The following is a 22,294-nucleotide window of genomic DNA, read 5'->3' on the forward strand; positions in this document are numbered from 1 at the left end:
AGCTGGGCGCTCTAGACCAGGGCTTAATGCGTAAAGGCACAAATGATTTACCTGAAGCTTTGGCAAAAAAAAAAAAAAAAAAAGAGGCAGATTCTGATTCAGTGGATCTGAGGGTTGGGCCTGAGATAAGTGCTCCTCCTTATAAATTCCCACCTGACTCTGATGCAGCAAACCTTACCTACAGTCGCCAGGCTCGGGGCAGTCGCTGTCACCATCTCTTCCGAAGGGTAGATGGCTTAAAAGGCAGTTTTCTATTACACAGCCACACACAGAGGCCCACGCACACCGTTAGGAAAGCTTCAATCAGAGGCAGCCATGCCCACTGCCGCGGGGGCAGCCTCGGTGTCCCTTCCCCATGGTCGGCAAGCCCCCATAGGAGATGCCATTTGAGCTTTGCCTCGCACGATCATAGATGAAGAGGACTTTGTCCAACAGACACGGAGAAGGACGTTCTTCTTTCTTTTCCTTTTTCTCCCCCCAACTCTTTTTTATTATCAATACGTATAAGAGAAATTTACCATCATAACCAGTTTTAAGGATACGGTGAAGGGGTACGAATACGTTCATAATATTGTGCAATCATCACCACCGTCCATCTCCAGAATTCTTCCCTTTGTCACATCGCTGAAACTATAGCCGTCCAACAATAACTCTCCATTCCTCCCTGCCCCCCGCCAGGCCCTGGCGACCCCTATTCTCCTTTCCATCCCTGATTTTGACAACTCGAAGTACCTCACCTAAGTACGGTGTACGTCCTTTTGTGACTGGCTTATCTCGCTTTCCATAACATCCTCAAGTTTCGTCCCTGTTGTAACAGGTGTCAGACTGTCCTTTTTAAGGGTGGACAATACTGTGCTGTATGTATATTCTACCTGCTGTCTATGCCTTCATCCGCTGCTTGGACACTTGAGGTACCTCCGCGTTTTCGCTGTTGTAAATAATGCTGCTGTGAATATGGTGTACAAACATCTTTTCGAGACCCTGCTCCCATTTCTTTTGGGTATGTACCCCGAGGTGGGATTGCCGGATCATACGGTAATTCCATTTCCATTTTTAATTCTTTTTGAGGAACCGCCGTACCATTTTCCGTAGCGGCCCTCCCATTCCCGCCAACGGCGCACGGGATTCCAATTTCTCCACATCCTCCCTGACGCTTGTTAGCTTTCTGGTCTTTTGATAGTAGCCATCCCGATGGGTGTGAGGTTGAAGGGCATTCTAAGGTCGTAGGAAGAGCCTTGTCAAGGATGCTCCAAAGAGCCACTCGGTGTAGCCAGGCAGCGTGGAGAAAGGGAAATGAAGCCAGAAATGGTTTATGGCTAGGTTAGGAACCACCTTGAAAAGCAGGCCAAAAAATCTGAATTTTGTCCCATGGGCCATGGAGAGCCACGGAAACTTCTTCAGCAAGGAGGTGACACGTCTGAGATCAGAGTCTAGTTCCCACATAAGGCGGAGGGGCTGCCCCGATTGCCATCACGACCACATGATTTATAGGATGAGACCAAGTGATACCAGAAAGACTTGAGGGCTTGGTGTGAGATGCAACAGACCGATCTCTTGAAACTGAGGGGACTTGCCCTCCTTTAAACTGGACGCTTCTCCAATCAATTCGAGGAGTTGTCTTCAGGGGGAGGAACAGCAAGGTTTCCATTCCCAGAGAGCATAGCTCTGCTCACCTGTTCCGGTAAGTAATGTTCTCCCTGCCGCGATGAACAGAAAAATGTGCGTGATGGAATGAAAATCTCCACTGCCGGGCTACCCGTGGGCAGCCTCGGTTACTATGGAAAATTCCTGATTAAAGTCAGCAGACGAGTTTCCTAGCTAGCGACTATTATTACGAGGAGCTTCAGCCTTGCGCTGACATTCAAGATTGGGTTCTTTAATATGTCATTCCACAAGCCAGGTGATTAGACCTCTATGTTTTTTAAAAGCAAAGAGAATGCACCCACCTTTGCCAGACTGACTACCCTCTTTAATAACCCACGCGGTCCTGCTCAGTTAGCATGAGAACAAAACTGCAACCATGAAATTATTTTAACGAGACCATAAAAAAAACAATTTGCTGGAGTGATGTTTAGGGAAGGGGGGGGCCACCCTCTCTCTAAACTAATTAAACTGTACTATATGTCCTTGTGTAGTTCCTGACATCTTTCTGGTTCACTCAGTTTGAATGGTTGCCCAAGGATCAGCGCCAAGCTCCCAAATGGCTAACTCAAAACAAAAGCAGGGTCTCCAGAGTATCCTTGAGCATCCAACAAATTGAGGGAAAGTGATTTTGGGTTAATCAATGTACTTCAGTTGCAGTCACATCTTGCCTCATAGAAAAGACCAAAACAAAGAATCACTGTCTGAAGTCCAATCCAGGATGAACTGGAAAGTGACATTGGCCTTATTGGATTCATTTCGTTTTTATTTTGTATTTTATGTTATGTTTACTATTCTATTCTATTCTTTTCTAAAAATCACACCCTGCTGTGGATGAAACTATTGACAATGGTCCTTCATTTTCTGTCCACTCAGCCCCACCCCTCTAATAATTTATGTCTTTCCCACTCACACTAGCTGTTACCGGAAGCCACAGGCAGTTTCCTTGAACATCTTTACAGGCAAGTGGTCTATTCTCAGCATGGTAGGGACTAGACATTGATTAATGGCTGGGAACTTTGGTTTCTGGCAAGACAAGCCTTAGTTCAAGCTGGAGAGGCCTTTGGGTGTCGGTCAGGCTCTCGTCAAAGCCAAATTGAAAAGCATATTAAGTGTGTTGGATGCAACGCAATTATGTATGTGTTAGGTATGAAACCCCCTTCTGAGAAAGGAGCCCAAATATCATGCCCTTATACTCTTTCAGACTAATGTTTACTGACCCTTTTGGAGTTTAAAGAAAATGTCCCCCTTTGAAAAGCTCTTTAACAATGACAAGGCAATAAAATTTGTGGAGTACCAGCTCCCCTGAAATTCCAAAGAACTGTGAAGCACAGATAAAATACATAATTCAGTTCATTTCCGGTTAAGCAACATACAGGCGAGCACCTGCCGTGTATGAGATACTGACGGGGGACTATCTTTTGGGGGAACAGGATGAAACTGAGAGTGACGCTTCCTGACTTCAAGGAAATTAGACTGTCCGAATTTAAGAGAGGAATTGGTAAGATAAATGGTAGAGCTGCTCATTGATAAGCCCTAACGTTTGCATAACCCTCTACAATATGCAAAGTACGTGCATATATGTGTATGTGTACACACAGCTCCGAGGCTGTTCTTATCTCCCGGCAATAGATGCTGATGGTCTCTGACTGCAAATCAGTGGGGAAAAAAATCGGTGGGGGAAAATACCAGCTGGAGTCATGGGGACGCTCCAGAGGTGAAAACAACCAGGTGATGGATAAGAAAGTACGGGCTTTCGGAGTCCAATAGAGATGTGAGTCCTGGCTGTGCCACATACTAACCCGGAGCTTGTCAAGTGAGAGACACGATGCCCACCTATTAGGGTTGTTGAGAGGCATCTCCGAGATAAAATGTCTTAACCCAATGCTTGGTTCATGGCTGGCTCTCAGTGCCTGTCATGTCCTTTCCCTTCTTGTGTGATGCTTGCTTTATCAATCCCAAGTGTGCCTTGTGCAGAGGTGATGGGCCATGCTGAAGCTCATGCTATCCCTTCCCAGGGTGCCCTAATCAGTGCCATGGCACCTTCTGTCTCCGGCCCCAGCGCTCCATAAAGGATGTGTCTCACTTTTTACAGAATGGCTGCCTCTATTTGTCTGAAGGAGGGGCTGCCCGGAAGGGAAGCTGCCAAGAAGAGCAGCAACCCAAGTCAGGCAACTTCCTGTTTTGAAACCCAAGGACCTGCTTGTCATCAAGGAGGAGCAGTAGAGGCTTGGGGAAGACAGTACCAATACCCCGTGCATAAAGGGCTGCCTGTCGCCTGAGGTTAGCATGACTGGCACTGGGCTCTTGAGCCCGCTTCTGGCTTAACTGTACACCCTTCCTCTACGGCATGCATTTTCTTAGAAATCCAAGATCCACGAAGGGGGTTATTTGGTGGCACGATCTGGTGTGGGAAGGATAGCCTGTTATTTGTTGTTGTTGTTGTTGTTTTAATTTTTTTTTTTAACGTTTATTTATTTTTGAGACAGAGAGAGAGACAGAGCATGAACGGGGAGGGGCAGAGAGAGAGGGAGACACAGAATCGGAAGCAGGCTCCAGGCTCCGAGCCATCAGCCCAGAGCCCGACGCGGGGCTCGAACTCACGGGCCGCGAGATCGTGACCTGAGCCGAAGTCGGACGCTCAACCGACTGCGCCACCCAGACGCCCCTGTTATTTGGTTTCCACATGAACCCGTGTCGTGTGTTACTTCACCTTTGCTCCTCTGGTGTTTTCCGTCCCTATCCCGCGTGAAGAAGAAGCAGCAGAGCTCCTAGTAGAGCTGAGAGCCCTCAGTCCTCATGGCTCACGGCTTGGCCAGAAGCACAACGCCTGAACGTCAGCTCTCTAGTGTCACAGTCGCCACCCTTGGTCAACCACCATCATCTCTTAATTAGATACCTGCGGTGGTCTCCTAATCACTGCTTCCCACGCTATCGCCCTTGCCTTCCCACAACCCCCAGCCCACGTAGCCGTCAGTATCAACTCTCAGAACAGAACTCTGACCCGGGTCCGGCCGAGTGGAGTACAACATGCCCCCTGGCCAGCGTGACTGGCTCAGAGACGGGCTGTAATCCAAGCTAGTGAGTAATTAGAACTCTCATCTCTTAAGCACTTGCTGTGTGCCGGACACGGGACAAAACCCTCAACCAGCAGCGTCTCACTTCTTCACCCTCACAATAATCTTATGAGGTCAGAGCTATTATCATTAGAGAGGGTGAGACAATTGCCCTCTCTATTAGGCACAGCCAAATAATTGAACTCCATTCTTCCCGACTCCGGAAGCCACACTTGCACTTGAGTGTAAGTGCGGACACGGACCCCTCTGTGGATGTTTTCTCCAAACAATGGAATTTGTAACTTTAAGACTTTGTCCCCTAGTGAGGGCATCATGATGATGCAATATACTCTCCTTGAACAACATCAAGGAGAGTAGGGTCCTGCCACACAGCCTGGCTGCCCGGGGCTTGCCCTGTGCTCCCTCCCAGCAATGTGAGGGCGACATATTTTCTGCCTGATGATAATGGGCATTTTATTTTTTTCCGGATAAAATGCCATCGTGTTATCACAGTCTGGTGCATCCTGGTACACCTTGCTGGATTGACCAGTTTCTCCCTCTGAAACTGATGTGGACACTTTGGTACGTTCATCCTGGGATGGAGTCTCCTGCACGATTCTTCCTTTTTGGTTTGATATGGAATAAAATTGACCTTGTGACCATGACTCCCACCCTCAATGCATTTAACGGACTCCCCCCACAGAGAAAGAGTCTCACGCTTCAGAGCAGGAATCTGGGGTCGGAAAGACCAGTATTAAGAACTCTCTGATCTCCAGCAAGGTACAGAAAGTCGCTAAACCCATCAGCAGGTGGAACGATAATCTTACCTCTCAGGGCTGGTGGAGGACCTGAGCTCATTTAGGTCACCTGCTTAGCGTAGTTCCTGACATACAGTAAAGACTCAGTAAACTGTAGTTCTTTTCGTTCATTTTCCTACTGAGAGGGAGAGTTCATTTTTAGACTTATGATTATTTGATTCATTAATTTATAAACCCAACTCCAAACACATGTTGTTGATGCTTAAGCAGCCCCCATCCTTCTTCCTCCTTATGTCTCCTTTTCTTAATCAAAATATATGTCTCTCAGGGTGCCTGGCTGGCTCAGTGGGTAGAGCACCTGGCTTCTGAGCTCGGGTTGTGCGTTCAAACCCCACGTTGGGCGTGGAGCTTACTTAAAAGAAATTTCTCTCGTAAAATGATTTCTACTACACCAGTTTCTGTGTTTTTAATTGGAGACATGCACACGACATCGCTTAGTTGTCTCTCGATAAAAACCCCGTGTGAGATACTTCTGTCCAAGTCCGGTGTCAAGGAAAATCTTTCTCCTGAGATATTAGCATGCTTATTCCTTACATAATGTAAATAAAGTAGCTGGTCATGTTTCCTTTTTGTTCTGGCCACTAGGAAGCTCAAAGCCCAATTTGTGGCTAGACTTTGATAAAAGCCTAGAATCCCCTGTTTGTTTGTTTATCTTATCACTGCCTTCCTGGTCCTGATCTGTTAAATCTGCCTAATCTTGATTTGGTCTCTATGCATAGTTTGCTACTCTTTACTGTATTATTGTAATGTATTATATTACTGTACATACTTAATAGTTAATGTCTCATTATACGATGCCCATAGAAAGGGGTCGATTATATATATAGTCATTGGGATGATGATTTATCAAAATATTACATATTTGTTTATCTGCCGAAATCACATAATCTGACAAATCCAGATGATAATGAAGCAGGTTGTGGGGGAAGGGGAAGGTGCAGGTGTGTGTACATAACTATGTGTCCGAGAGAGAGGGAGAGAGAGACAGAGAGAAGCTTCCTCCACAGCATATACGACTCTATAGTGGGCTTGGGTTCCTGGGGAGTGTGTCACCTAAGACAGTTGGGGAGTTTTATCTTCTATCTTCTGATAAACCTGGGTGACTCATTTCTTTCTGGCTTGTACATTTGTCCCAGCCCTCTGGCTACTCCCTGGACTCCGGAATGGGCACCTTTAATCCACTTTCTACCAGATCCCAGAGTAGTTTCCTTTCCGTTTTTTTTTTTTTTTTTTTAACGTTTATTTATTTTTGAGACAGAGAGAGACAGAGCATGAACGGGGGAGGGGCAGAGAGAGAGGGAGACACAGAATCGGAAGCAGGCTCCAGGCTCTGAGCCATCAGCCCAGAGCCCGACGCGGGGCTCGAACTCACGGACCGCGAGATCGTGACCTGAGCTGAAGTCGACGCCCAACCGACTGAGCCACCCAGGCGCCCCCCTTTCCGTTTTTAATGCAATATGAGCACGTGACTTTCCTGCTTGAACCTCTCCGTGCAACCCACAAAGTAAGCCTTAAGACTTTCTAATGTAGTGCAACCCCCTCACTCTATAATTGAGAAGAATGACAGCCAGAGAGGCAAAGCGACTGTCCTAAGGTCACACAGCAAACAAGGCGCAGAGTGGGGGCCAGAACTGAGGTTTCCTTCCTCTGTTCTTTCATTCCTACATGCATACATCTATTTATTCAAAAAATATTTCTGAAGATGAAGAGGCATCAGACATATTGCAGGCTCCCGAGACAGCAGTGGGCGAAAATGACACTGTGCCTGCTATCTTTGGGCTCACGTGCTAGAGGGGCAGATTAACACAGAAATGGGCGGCTTGAGCTGAGTGCTGTACAGACCACGAAGGGGCACGGTGCTAGAGAGTGAGTGGGCCAGTGTGGGGAGAGGGCGGGGGCCGCTTTGACGGGGACCTTTGAGCAAGCCAGTCGGGGGCAGATCTGCCCCCGGGCGTGTGCATGGGCTCCTGAAGAGGGCCCTGGCTTGGCTGGATAAGGAACATGTCCAGCACAGGGAGAGAGCCCGAAAGAGGCGACGGGAGAAGCGACGGAAGAGGACACAGGGCCTTGGCCAGGCCTCCTGCTCTGTCACCCCAGCGCTGGTTTCAGAAGCTCATCACAGGCTCGGGCGCGTTTTCAGACCAAAGTCCTTTGAAACATCGCAGGGGAGCAGGGAGAGGGGGCTTTCCTTCCAGACCCGACCCAACCACAGCTCACCCCTTCTTACTGGATCAGATTTACACCCGGTGGTATTTTTAGCCTTCTCTCTCCAGCTCGGGGAACGCACCCCACATGAAAGAGGAGACAAATTTATCTCTGTGGTTGAGAAATACTCACGTGTGAGAGGCACGTGATAGCAGGCAAGAGCACGGGCTTTGGAATGAAGGCAAGCTGGGTTTGGACCTCAGCTCTGTCGCTAAACTAGGTGTTGTCCTCAAGCAAGACTACCTCACTTCTCTGCACTTTTGATGTCCCAGCTGTAAATGGCATCGGTAAGAACAGGCGTTTGTAGAACACTTAGGCTGAGCCAGGCATGGTTTTAGGTCCTTTATAAATAGTATCTCGATTCATCTTCCTATGAGCCCTCCTCTTGATTATTATCATCAAGCCCATTATACTGATGGGGAAACTTAGACCCAGAGGGGATCACCTGCATTCAAATCCAAGCATTCCTGTGTGTTTTTTTTTTTTAATGCTTATGTATTTAATTTTGAGACACACACACACACACACACACACACACACAGAATCCGAGGCAGGCTCCAGGCTCTGAGCCGACAGCCGCGAGCCCGACGTGGGGCTTGAACTTATGAACTGCGAGATCATGACCTGAGCCAAAGTCAGATGCTTAACCGACTGAGCCACCCAGGCGTCCCAAGCGTTCCTGTGTCTTATGTGTGATGCTGTTGGCGGGCATCTCAAAAGAAGGAGGGCCCAGCCTGGGCCCTCACAGTATTTAATCAACCTTCCGCTTACCCTAAGGAAGCCACCAGATGCTCAATGGTTGCAAATGTGAGCCGGTGGAGAGAGGCAAAGCTGGTTGGCTGTGTTGCTCACCAGCGTCCCTGACCCAACAGCTGGATGCCTGGAATATTCTTCCTGCCTTTCTGTCATGGAAAAATAAATGGGTTTAACTTCTCCCCACTGAACTAATGGTCCCTCACAAAGCTGTATGGTAATTTTTTCACTTGCCCAGGGCCAGAGCCCAAATAGGGGCCCACATATCGTATGTCTAAATATTAGAAGTTATAAATCAAGCTAACAAACTGTTAAAGAAAATATGTTCTATCCACATACCTTGACAAATATATGTGCCTAACAGTCTGGAAGGCCAAGATGAAATTAGGGATCGCAGACGCCTCGAGATTTTGTGACTAACTCTGGTGACATAGGAAGGCGGCCCCTAACCCCAGCCTTCTTCTCTGTCCTGTACTGAGATGGGCCTTGTATAAGCGAATGCCTGAGGGTTCTCCAGCCTGGTGTCCTAACCCCATCATCCGCTCCGTCTCCCCACCAATAGCTGCACTTCGGCCTGCCCTGGCTTTCAGGGTTTGCATGAGGGCAGCTTCCTCAGCCTTTGGGAGGACAGACCTGGGGAAGGAGTCTATGCAGTCTCCAGAAATGGGCTCCTAGCCTTTTGAGCACGACATCCCTGCTCCCCAAGTACGGAGCATGATCTAGAACAGTGATCTCTAGTAGAAATGCAACATGAGGGGCGCCTAGGTGGCGCAGTCGGTTAAGCGTCCGACTTCAGCCAGGTCAGGATCTCGCGGTCCGTGAGTTCGAGCCCCGCGTCGGGCTCTGGGCTGATGGCTCAGAGCCTGGAGCCTGTTTCCAGTTCTGTGTCTCCCTCTCTCTCTGCCCCTCCACCGTTCATGCTCTGTCTCTCTCTGTCCCAAAAATAAATAAAAACGTTGGAAAAAAAATTAAAAAAAAAAAAAAAAAGAAATGCAACGTGAGTCACAGATGCGAGCCACATGCGGAATTTAAATTTTGCGATCAATTATAAAAAGGTATTTACGAGGAATTTGCCATTGTTGTGCTGTTCCGCTTTGCCAGCACATCTCAGCTGGCTCTAGGCGCATTTCAGGAGCTCAGCAACCACTTACCAACTAGCGGCTGCCTTATTTGGCAGTTAGGATGTAGAATTCTGCTACGCCGAGTGCCGTCTGTGGACCAGCAACACCTATGGTACCTGCAGAATGTCAGCGCTTCCTCCCTCCAGACAGAATCAGCGCTTTAGCAAGATCCCCAGGTGATGGATACAGGCATTCAAGTTTTACAGACTGGCTTCTACGGAAGGCCCCTTGACCTGCTGACTCCACCCAGAGAGGGCCAGAGCTAGACTGGGAGCAGGGCGGGGTGCTTTCTAAGGGTGGTTTTTCCAGACTGTTCCTACTGATTCATACTGCCTCCCCTGAGTCCCTTCCAACTGGGCAGAAAAGGCCAGCACAGTGTGAAAAAGGCAAACGTGGGGGGGCTTAGAGAATAAGAAAAGGGCACACAGGAAGCAGGAATGGAGATGTCTGTGAAAAGGGAAAAAGAGGAGAAAAAGCATGGTTCTAGGGGGACAGCAGGCAGGTCTGGGGAAGGGTGCTCTGAGGAGATTGTCTCAGCTGGGAGATAATGGTAAATAGTTTGCCCTGGTTTCTGAGCATGAAGCATGGGAATCTAGTAAATGAGACAGGGCCAAGGTCACCACGTGGGAGGCTTCTGAGAAGACCTGTACAGGGAAATTCGTGATCACAAGTCCTTACACGGCAAAATCAGAGCTATGTCCCAACAGATTACATTTGGTTGAAACTGACGTTTTATCCTGAAGGTAGAAGCCAGTCCCATCACGCGCTTTTCGTGGAGGGTTGTCAAACACGCTGGAGGTGAGGGTTTCCATTCAAACTTCCATTAGTGGAAGAGTGCCTGGTTGGCTCAGTAGGTTGAGTCATACTCTCGATTTTGGCTCAGATCACGGTTGTTGAGTTCACCTCCCACCTTCGGCTCTGCACTGACAGCATGGAGCCTGCTTGGGAGTCTCTTTCAGCCTCCGCCCCTCCCTCACGCATGCTGTCCCTCTGTCTCTCAAAATAAATACATAAACTTAAAAGAAAAAAAAAGAAGTTATGTAGTGGAAATGTCATTGTCTTTGCTGTTAGCATAATGGACGTTATTTCGAGAAATTACATCCTTGGCATATTGCAGACTCTCAGTTCAAGCTGGACCTGTGTCGGGTTGGAGCGGTAGGATAACGCCTGGAGATAAAAAGGAAAGAGAACGAGAGAAACTAAGGTCTACCAGCTGGATACATATGGTATCTCCATGAATGGCCAAATGCCTCTCTCAAGTGTCATTCGATCCGTTGGGGGTTTTCATCAGCAAGTACTAGGATGGGCAGCTAACAGTGGCTTAAAGAATTTGCAAGAACACACCGGGGCTGGGGGGTGGGTTAGGGGACGGCTACTTGCTGGTAACCAACAGCGTCTGTCACAATTGTCCCCATTTTACAGATGTGAAAAGTGAAGCTCAGGGAACAGCACATACCTAGGAAACAGCGGCTCTGAGATTCAAACGCACTTTCTTCGGACTCTCCAAATCTTTCCATCGCCTCATTCCACCTATGAATTTATCAATGACCCAGAACTGGGGAGGCATAAAAGATTGATTCTGTGACGTTCCGCGGTGGCAAACATTCAGATATGGATTATAACTTGGAACACAACACATCAGTAGAAGAGAGGTCACTAGCTGGACACCTGTGCTCCTATGCTTTACTTAGTAAGAGATCTTTTAAGTTTTTGTAAACTCATGTTCAATATTTGATATGGGGAAACGTCACGTTAAAATTTCAACTTCTAGGTGCCTCTGAAGAAACATGACAGGCTCTTGCCACAGACCCAACATCCCCTCATGGCGAGTATGGGTAGGGGCTGAGCGGTCTAAGTTTTTTCATTCCCCACCATTCCTTACCACCTTACCCCTGACCCGGTTCGCCTATTTGTATCACCGGACTTGTCCCAGTTGGCGTTTTGCACGTTCCCCCCACCCAGGCCTGCCCCCCCAACACCCGCCGGGGACCAAAGCCTGCAATGCTGAGGGTGGGGGGATCCAATAGCATTTATCCTCACCCCCACCTCCCAAATCTGCAGCCAAGAGTCCTCGGGGCCGGGCAGGGATGGGACGGTGGGAGCTTATGGAGGGAAATCTGAGCTTTCCCGTGGGATCGCCTGCACTGGGACGCTGTCGGACTTCTCTACAGTCCTTGCTCTGTAGGCTGAGACACTACCCCAGGACAGAGGCATGGGGCACCCCCACCCCTAGGGGTACGCCACGGGAGTGAACCCCCAGGCTGTAAGCATTTTGGGCAAGGGGGTCTGAAATCAAGGTGGTAGGGACTAAAGCCAAGCTGCTTTACCTCCTAGAAGCTGGTTTCCACTGAAACTCCCTGAGGTTCCTGTGCCATGTCCTACTCCTCAGGGTCCCTATATGTCCTCTGGGACTTGTTTTCGTTGTAAACACTACCTGGGGACTAATTGTCCTCTCACTTAAGCCACTACCAGAGGAAGTTGTATATTCACCTTGGGCCTATTTCTTTATTTTGCTTTTCAATTCTGAAATACTGTTTGTTTGCTTTTTCCGAAGTACATCTATGGAATTGGGGGGGGACAGTGTTGCCCCAGGAGCAGGCTGTTACAAAAGGAGAAGTCACACCAATAATAAAAATGCTGATGATAATAGTGTAGCTAAGAAATGAGGTAATGCATGGGAAAAGCCCTAGCTCAGCTCTGTGCCAGCTCGGAGGACACAAATACTCAGGGAATTCTCCGTCCGTCCGGTGGGAGAGCCAGACACATAAACAGGCCATTACAATGGAATCTGATCAGGGCGGCTCCAGCAGTAAACGGGGGGTGTTCTCAGCTACGGGAGGATCAGCACCTTGAGATGGGAAAGCTTCTGGAGGAAGTGACAATTGAACCTTGGCACAATTGGCTGAGCAGAGAAGAGAAGGGTGAGCAGGCCAAAGGAGGCATGGGAGCAAAGGCCGGAAATAGGTAAGAACACGGTGCATGGTAACACCTGTGTATTCCCGGAACTCACAGGGAAATGTTATGGAGGGCCGGGAGGGGGGAGGCTGGAGGAGTAAGGAGCAAGTCATGAGGTCCGTAGATTTCTCCTGGATGAACGGGGATGCCGTGAAGGGTCTTAGGTAGAGATGTGACCAACCGTGCTTATTGGAATGATCACCCAGGCTTCAGACGTTCTGAGAATAAAAAACAGAGGGCAGTGGATTTGAACCTAGCCACTGTCCAGGACTATTTCCTGCTAAGGAAAGAGGGAGCTGATACGTGACCTCTGTCTCCAGGGCTCTCCGTCTCTGTGTGCCAGAGGTGTGAGAGCAGAAATTGCGGATGTCCTAAGGCCCAGCCTCCGGAGTCACACAGCTCACTTCTGCTGAATTCTATTGATCGAAGCAAGCCACAGGCCCGTCCAGATTCTAAATAGACTCCACTGTTTATGGGAGAAGAGGCAAAAGTTAGCAGTCATCTTTGTGTGCACCATGCCTTACTTGCATATCCTTTTAAATCGTCCGCAACAGAATAGGATACGTAATAGGTGCTTAATAAATATTTATTCGGGATTGATTGATTGACCAATTGGTTAAATCATTTATTTATTCATTTATGTGGGAATCACTGACCATAAAACAGATCAATAGTCTTCTTGGAAGGAAGGAAGGAAGGAAAGAAGGGGGGGGGGGGGGGAAAAGGGGGAGGGGAAGAGAGGGAGAGAGGGAGGGGGAAGTGCTGATTCTTGGGGTTTGTCAAATGCCTCTCCAAAGCCTCTCTTTGTCCACACCCTTCCCCACTTGCCCCAACCTTCTCTTGTCCCTCCACCCTGGCACTCTTGCTCTTGCATGTTGCACAGACTGGCACAGATCAGTAAATATTACTCTGAAAGATAAAGCAAGGGGATTTTTTTTTAAGTCTGCCACATCCCCCAGTCACTGCACACATAACGTACACCTTGAACGCACATGCAGATGCTGTTAGGTCTATGAGAATGATGATTCATCCCACCATGTACTTCTCTAAGTCCCCGCCACTGACATCCGTGTGAGTCCGAATGAGAGCATGGACTTCCGTGATAGCTCTGCTATTGTTAAATTGCATCCCTCAAAAAGCCACATTGAAGTCCTGACCCTTGGTACCTTGGAAAGAGACCTTATTTGGAAATAGGGCTGTTGACAGCGTAATTCGTTGTGGTCAAGCTGGAGTAGGGAGGGCCTTAATGTGCTAGGACGCAGTGCCCTACAGGAAGAGGAGACACACAGACACACAGGGTGAACGCCAGGTGAGGACAGAGGCAGAGCTAGAGCGAGGCAGTGACAAGCCAAGGAAGGGCAGAGATTCCTGCCAGCCCCCTAAGCTAGGAAGAGGCAAGGAAAGATCCTACCCAGAGTCTCAGAGGGAACACAGCCTTGCTGACACTGTGGCTTCAGACTCCTGGCCTCCAGAGCTGGGAGAGAATAAATATCTGTTGTTTTAAGCCCCCGGGGTGTATATTACGTAATGGGAGCCCTAGGAAACTTAATTGACATGGCTCCCCACAGCCATCTTTGCATCTCCAGTAGGACAAGAGTCTCAAAGGAACCGGGTGATTGATTTCAATTGGGCCAATTGGAATAGAATTTTGGACGGGAAACGCACACCCTCTCACTGGATTCTAAAAAAGGTCCACTTCCTTCCAAATTTCCTATAAAAACCGCAGAGACATTCAAAGATTCAAGGAGGCGCTCTTTTTCTTTTCCTCGAAAAACAAACAAACAAGTTCTCAGCATAACAGGGGCAGGAGGACAGCGTGACAGCGACAGTGGACAGAGAATGTGGAGTCTCAGAGCCGCCATCTTGTTGTCAGCTGCATGCTCTTGCACAGGTGGATCAGCGAGGGTCCTGGAGGAAAGGCCACTCACTGCTCATGGCTCTGATGAAGCAATCTGTGGGGAGTGACCACGTAGAGAGGTGCCGAGAAAGTTAGGGGACAAAGCAGGGATGGTGAGGCAACAAAGGGAGGCTGGGACCCACTCTTGGGCCAAGGGAGCAAAGGAAGAAACCGTGAGGTCCACAGCGCCTGGTAAGCACGCATTCGAGAAAGTGGGGGTGAGAACGAAAAATGCCAACCTTCTCTTCATTCTGCTTTTTTTTCTCCAACCTTCTCTTCAGTCTGAACTTTGTCGTTGTTGTGGTTGTTATTGTTTTGTTTTGTTGTTTTCTCTGCCAAGTGGAGATAAGACCACTGACCTGACAGACTTGGGAGAAGTTAACCTGAATTATGAGGGACCCAGTGCAATGCTTGGCACAGAGGCCTGTCCCCAATATCAATAAACATCTCGTGAACACGCAATGACGGATGGAATGGATACTTTTATAAGGCACACACCATAACTTTCCTTCAGCAAAAAAAAATTATTTATTTATTTATTTATTTATTATTATTTTTTTTTCAACGTTTTATTTTTATTTTGGGGACAGAGAGAGACAGAGCATGAACGGGGGAGGGGCAGAGAGAGAGGGAGACACAGAATCAGAAACAGGCTCCAGGCTCCGAGCCATCAGCCCAGAGCCCGACGCGGGGCTCGAACTCACGGACCGCGAGATCGTGACCTGGCTGAAGTCGGACGCTTAACCGACTGTGTCACCCAGGCGCCCCTCTTTCAGCAAGAAAATTTAAAAAGCCTCAAGTGATAGACTTGGATAAATTGTGCCTCCACTCCATGTCGTAAAAGGTGCAGAGGGAATTGCACAGCATATTAGAGATAATTAACTCCAAGTTTGAATCAGGGCTTCCAGAATTCAGGAAGGATTCCTCTAGTCAATCTTGCCCTAAAAAGGCACCGAGGCACATGCACAGGAAGGAAAATAGAAGCTAATTAATTCAAAACGTTTGGTACCTTGTAGCCTCAAGAGGTTTGGATGGGAGCACTTAGTGACTGTGACTGAGATAGCGAGCGCGTTGGGCCGCATGGTGGGTGGGACCAAGCTACCGACCAGAGTAGGTCCTCTTCTAGGGACTGGTGACTCAAAGGCAAAATGCAAGATGGGGTTTCCTGAGCCCCAGTGGGTGTGGAAGGGGTTTGGAACCGAAGGCCCTTTCTATCCCTGGGGAACCACGTTCGAGCGTTTCCCCAGTTGCAAGAGAGAAAGGAGGACATCACTGGGCACCTCCTAAAATACCGAGCGGTGGCGGATCCTCACGGGACCCAGGAGATGGTGCAAGAAGAACAAACAGGCTCAGGGAGGGCAGAAATTTTCTTATCAGTTAAGCCACCTTGCATTTGGGTGTTCTGTTACTTTTAGCTGAAGGCGTCCGAACTTGGGCACGTAGCCTTGTCTGACCCTCTCCTCCCAGCTGGTTCCATCTCATCCTCAGGTCCAGCTCTGAGGTCACTCACAGTCACCTCTCTGCTGGACATGCCTCCTACTGGTCCCTCCATTCCATCCTGTTCTGTTTCCTGAAGAACCCTGGTGACTCCTTAAGCTTCCCTTTTTTAGGGATAGCACTCCCCTCCCTGACTAGAATGTAGGCCCCAAAAGGTAAGGGATGTGTCTGCCTTGTTCATCTCGGGTCCCCAGGACCTAGCTCAGTGCCTGGCATACAGTAGGCACTCAATAAATCATCTCTGGGTGAGTGAGAAGTGGAGAGCTGGCATTCTAACCCGAAGCACCCCCCACCTTTGAACTCATTTGAACTCTTTTTTTTTTTTTAATGTTTATTTATTATTTTTGAGACAGAGAGAGACAGAGCATGAACGGGGGAGGGTCAGAGAGAGGGAGATACAGAATCTGAAATAGGATCCAGGCTCTGAGCTGTCAGCACAGAGCCCGACGTGGGGCTCGAACTCACGGAGTGTGAGGTCACGACCTGAGCCGAAGTCGGACGCTTAACCGACTGAGCCACCCAGGCGCCCCTCCTCATTTGAACTCTTAAAACACAGCTGACATACAATCAGGTTCCTGGTCTGCAGTTCATTTCTCCACCCACGACTGATGACCATGGTCTCTGAGTGGAAGATCTCAGGCACAGAATTAGAATGGCCTTCTCATCCCTCTGGTCCACCTCCCTGCCTTCTCTGCCATAGCCCCCACCTAATTTGCTGCTGGGAGGAAAAGTCATGTTGGCGATAACATCTTCGATCCCAAGAGCTCTTCGGAATGGAAACTGCAGCTCCGAAGGGGAACGTGATCTGGTCATCAGCAGTGAGTGGAAGTTATGGCAAGAGAACCTAGGTTTCCCCTCTCTCTCTATGTCCCAAGACCTTTCCAATAACTGGTCACTTCTCTTAGGCGGAGACAGAGAGAGTCAGGATCAGATCCCAGAATTGCCATTATCTCCAGGGTAAGCTAGAGCATGTCATTTAAATTCTGTGGGCAGCAAATTTACCCACCTGCAGATTGGGGGCTCCACCAGCCTCTTCTGGGGGGTAGGTACGTGTGTGTTTCTTAGAAGATCATTCAAGGGCTGCTATAAGGCCATAAGAGTTATAGCAATGCTATAACTGGCTATAACTGGACCCTCCAAGTCCAGGATCAAGGGACCACCTAAATTAGGCATTTAAAAACATGACCTCTTACAAACACGCATCCCTATCCTTAGCAAGATGTTTCACCTGAAGCATCGTCGTCTGCTGGCCTCATCTGACGGGTCATCTATCCCAGCCGCTGGACATCTGGTGCCTGCGGCTGACCCATTAGCTGCCTCGCCTGCCCCCAGAGCAGAATGATCTGTCCTCCGCCTCCATCCAGGCCACCATGAAATATTCAAGCCGCCCTGAGAGCAGATCACTTATTTTGACTGGATTCTGCTAGGATCGTGGGTTGGGTTACAGATGAGAAGTCTGACCAACTAAGAGAAATCAGAGGTCTGGAGCAGGCTGCTTGCAAAATGAGGAATGAACACTGAAAAGTAAATCACAACTCAGGAGCCCAGTCTGCAAACAAATGCAAACTTGGCGAGCTCAAACTTGCTTCGGGCTCCTAAAGAAGTAGCTGGAAACCTGAGAAAAGATTCCAGACAGTGGAGGATTGCAGTCTTTAGAGTTGTGGAGATCAAGGTTCCAATCCAGCGTGGCCGCTTTCTGGCTCTATTCCTTTGGTAAGTTACCGAATGGCACTGAGACTGTTTTTCTCTACAAAAGTGGGGTAGAATAAGTCCTACCTTCCTCAGATACGGTCAGGTATTTGGAGGGACCTGGTAGGCAGTGACATTATGCAAGTTTCCTCCTCTTTTCCAACCAGGGGCTTCTTTTTAATCTAGGTCAGCTTTAGGAGTGAGAGATAGCCAGGCTACATCTGATGGAGGCAGGACGTCATTCACAGATAAGAAAAAGAAAAAAAAAAAAAAAAAAAGGCAACATCCTGGCAAGCAGGTGGAAACATGCATGCTAAGCATTGATGGCCCTTTCTGCCTTTAACCCCCACGCAGCCATGAGCTCCGGGTCACGGTTTTGAAATAAATTGTTGCAATGTGAGCAAAAACAAGAAAAGGGGAAGGAGGGGGCTTTGGACTAGAGATCTCGAGAGTCACAATAATAAAAAGAATTCTTCCTACAGGGGTCCCAGCAGTAAAGGTGTTCTGTAGCTGGGAGTTCATAGCTGTAAAATCGAAATGTCAGTAGATTTAGTGCTATCAGATTAAGTGCCACCCCCCTAATGGCCACCAGCTCTGACTTTAGTACTAAACATCTTACAGATGTTTTTTTTTTTTTATCTCCTTTATCCTCTTTTCCAGCCAGTGTTATGATAAAGTCTCAAAGCAAATGTTACAACTTCAAAGCCTTTCACCTAATGGCCCCTTTGGTTCCCCAGGGGACTCTGGGGAGCCAATTGTATACCATGAATTATCCACTGGGTTATATCCAGTTTGCATAACGGACACTCACACTGCAGGAGGAAAACCTGTGGTCGAGGCTCCAAGGTGTCTCTGAGCTCCCTAGCAGCCCCTTCCAAAAGGGAAACTCGATGAAGTCCAGAAGGATCTCTCCCTCCTTAAAGGGAGGCAACACATACTTTGGGGGTGGTTTCTTTGGCTTGGCGCCTTTGAAGTGGGTTACCATCTAAAAGCTTTGGGCTGGATAGTTGCTGTTTGCTTTTCTGGCTGTGGCTTCCGTGGTGCGAACACAGGATGTATCTGCCCTGCTATGTGCAGAACGCCCACAGGATCTGGCAGGCCCTAGGTTCCCCCTCTTTGCCCCCACGATGTGCCGGACTTTGTCTTCATGCGTGGATTCCACACTCCGGCTCCATACACTCCATTCATACACTCCACTGACAAGTCTCCTGTGAAGTAGACAGTACAATCCCCATTTGACCGCGAAGGGAAAGGAGGCCCAGAGAGATAAGGTAAGCGGCCCAAGGTCACACGGTCGGCAAGTGGTAGGGCCCCAGCTAGACCCCAGGTCTCCTGACTCCAGCTGCAGCTTCAGAGGTATAATGAGGGGTTTAAGCACACACACACGGAGCAGATCACAGAGCTGGTACTCAGACCTAGGACTCGAGATTCCGAGTCCAGTGCTCGCTCCACAACACTCCACACCCTCCCAGCCTCCCGCCATCCATTTAATAAATATTTACTGCCTTCCTGCTGGGCACCAGAGCTGTTGAAGTCCTAAGGATACAGCTGTGAGTAAGACGGACAGCCTCCGTGTCCACACGGGCTCTCCTTCTAGTGGGGGAGACAGACTATAAATAAGGAAGCCGATAGGTTGACCAAATCATTTTGGTTGAGGTGAGTCTCACGGTGGAAATGTTCAGGGGCCGTGGAGGGAAGGCGGGTGGGGGTGTGGGGTCACCGATTTCGATCAGGAGGGTCAGGAGAGGCTTCTCTGAGGAGGTAGTTATCTGAGAACTGCGTGATAAGTAGGAGGCAGACACAGAAGACAGAGCAAGAGGGGTGAGGGCCTGGAGGTGTGAAGTCTTTGTGACAGGGACTGATACGCGGGAGGGGTGGGGGGAAGGTCATGGATGAAGAGCTTCCGGTGAGGTTGGACAGAGGTTAGCCACAGGCCTTAAGTGCATGTGGAGGGCTGATATTTTCCTGAGAGCATCACAGAAGCGTGAAAGCGTTTTAGGCACGGAGGTGACGGGACCCTAATTTGCATCGTAGAAAGATTACTCTAAGTTGCTGTGTGTGTGTGTGTGTGTGTGTGTGTGTGTGTGTATACACCCTGGGGCTGGGGGTGGGGTTGCAAGTGGGGGTGAGGGAAGCCAGGAAGATGCTTCTGTGGGGGCCCCAGCAGGCCTGGACCAGGGTGGTGGAGACGAAAATGGAGGGAGGAAGCGAGCGGATTTGGGTTATATTTAAAAACAAAGTCATCAGGGCCTGTGGGTGACTTGAAAGTGAGCAGTGGTGGGGGTCAGTGTTCAGAATGACTTACAGGCTCTGGGATCCCTTGAGCATACCAGGTGAAGAACAGGGCCATCTATTTGGGGGCTGCTGGAACAGGACCGCGGGGGCAAGACCTGGGGGCAGTGTGAAGGCCCTGCAGTGAGGCCCGGGTCTCAAGTCTCACCCTGCGGCAGGAGCCCATCCAGCAAGCAAGCAGAACCCTCTGCCCACAGAGCAGGCAGATCACAATCCCCACTGTGCCCAGAGGCTTCCGGGGGCCCCAGCCAGCCAGGCCCTGCTGCAGCCAGGGCACTGCACTCTCTAGATTGGGTTCCTGGAAAAACTGTTCAATTATTGATAAGGAACCCTCCTGACATCATTGAAAGACGACGAGGCTCTCTCCTCGCCTAAGTCATGCCTCTCTGCCCTGCAGATCTGGGTCCCCCAGCTCAGCAGTGAGGATGCAGGGCGGAGGGCGGGTGAAGGAGAGGATGCAACAACTGAAATGCAGTCCTAACAAAAACACTCAGAACCTAAAAATGATGATGCTAATACTGTAATAACGGACATTTTCTGAATACTTGCTATGTGCTAGGCAGGATTCCAAGGGACCATACTCTTCTTAAGAACTCTAGGAGGCAAGTCCTATGGTTATGCCCACTTTACAGGTGAGAAAACTGAGGCCAAAGGAGGTTAAGTAAGTTGCCCCAGGTCACCCAGCTTCGCGATGGCAAAGCCAGGTTTAGACGCCAATAGTCTGGCTCCAGACCCCATGGAAACCCCTACTGCCCTGAACTGCCTCATGTGCTATCCCGGTGTGGGAGCTGCTAGCAGAGGAGGCTACTTTCCTTTTCCTCATTTGAAATGAATCAGTCACGGGCTTCTGGGTGGCCCAGTCGGTTAAGCGTCCGACTTCAGCTCAGGTCATGATCTCAGGGTTCATGGGTTCAAGCCCTGCATCGGGCTCTCTGCGGTCCGCACAGAGCCCACTTCGGAGCCCCGGTCTCCTTCTCTCTCTGCCCTTCCCCCACTCATGCTCCCTCCCTCTCTCAAAAAACAAACAACTGTTCAAGAAAAATTTGTTTTTAAATGAATAAAATGAATTAATTAGATGCAATAATGTGGGAAACATTTAACTAAATCCCTGCTAGGGGCTTATATTTCCTATTTTACTTAGATTTACTAACCCCCTGTGGAATGAGGACTCTTGTGAAGCATATGTTACAGAGGAGAAAACTGGGGTTGATAGACACAAGACGGTCTACCTAAGGCTGGGCAGCTAGGGAAGGACAGACCTAGAAATTGAACCTCGGTCATTTAACTCCAACGGTGGTGACTTCTCTAGCTGCTCTGTGCATATACATATATGTAAACTGTATGTATACGAATTGCTCAAGTTCATTGGAAAGAATATTACCTTTTCAACATAGAGCACACGTGCCTTGTAGTGCGTCCTGATGTTGTGACTGAGCCTTCTCATACCCCCAGGAAGCCTGGTGAAAGATCCATCTGAAGCTAAAATTCCAGCTGCTTCCATGTTTCTTTCTCTGATCGTGAGTGTATGCCTTTCTTTTCACGACCTTAGAAGAAAGGAAGTTAGACCCTAGGTCCATTTCTTCCATGTTCCACCAATTTACTGCTTTGCAACAGTCTATTGTTTCTCTTTTCTTTTGCTGTCTTTGAACTGTTTTCAATATTCCTCCTTCTCCTCCTCCCTCCCTTCCTTCCTTTGTCATTCAACCAACATCCACTGCACACTCGCTCAGCAGCTGTGATGTTGCAGAAAGATCACCAGTAGTGGGGCAAAACAGGCCAGTGCTCAAATGTCTTTGACTGACTAGCTCTGTGACGTTTGGCAAGTTCTTTCACCTCTCTGGCCTCAGCATCCCCATTTGTAAAATGGGCTAATCCTCCAATGTGCTCCGCACGGGTGGCCACAAAATAGAAGCACCGTCACAGCTATGGAAGTGTCTGATAGGGAACTTGGCATACAATGGGTACTCGTACGTATTGATGGACACTGAGACTTTGGGTGTGACGGGAGGCTCCGAATGGACCACAGACTCCACCCTGGAAGAGCCCTCTGCCTAGAGGGGGGAGACAGGGCAGAAACAAGGCAGGCTGTGACAGGGCCGTAGGAAGGGGAAGACAAAGTGTCCCGAGGATTAGCAGAAAGGAGAAAGTCTTGTCATGAAAGTGCCTTAGGTTCTACAGAACAGCCTGGAAACACATTCCTCTCTTTCTTTCTCTGAGGGGTCAGAATGATGTTTTTCTAGGCCAGATCTGAATCTGCCCTGAATCCTCAGTAAAATAGGGCAGAAGGGAATGAGAAGGAATCGAGGTGATCCTACCTGTGATTGAGGCCAGCGGGCTTAGAAGCTGGATGGGGCGCCTGGGTGGCGCAGT

The 22,294-nt window shown here is 49.0% G+C and overlaps 1 long non-coding RNA gene across 1 annotated transcript in view; it reads left to right on the forward strand.

Annotated features, from left to right (window-relative positions):
• Positions 1-12,283: 12,283 nt before the first annotated feature.
• Positions 12,284-22,294, forward strand: part of LOC121011204 (uncharacterized) — a 24,455-nt gene continuing 14,444 nt past the window's right edge. The window contains exon 1 of the long non-coding RNA XR_005781535.1: positions 12,284-12,558. This is a non-coding gene — a long non-coding RNA (uncharacterized LOC121011204). The remainder of the gene's footprint in view (positions 12,559-22,294) is intronic.

This window comes from Herpailurus yagouaroundi, unplaced genomic scaffold (assembly GCF_014898765.1).
Source record: "Herpailurus yagouaroundi ecotype Mexico unplaced genomic scaffold, PumYag 29, whole genome shotgun sequence".
Lineage (NCBI taxonomy): Eukaryota > Metazoa > Chordata > Mammalia > Carnivora > Felidae > Herpailurus > Herpailurus yagouaroundi.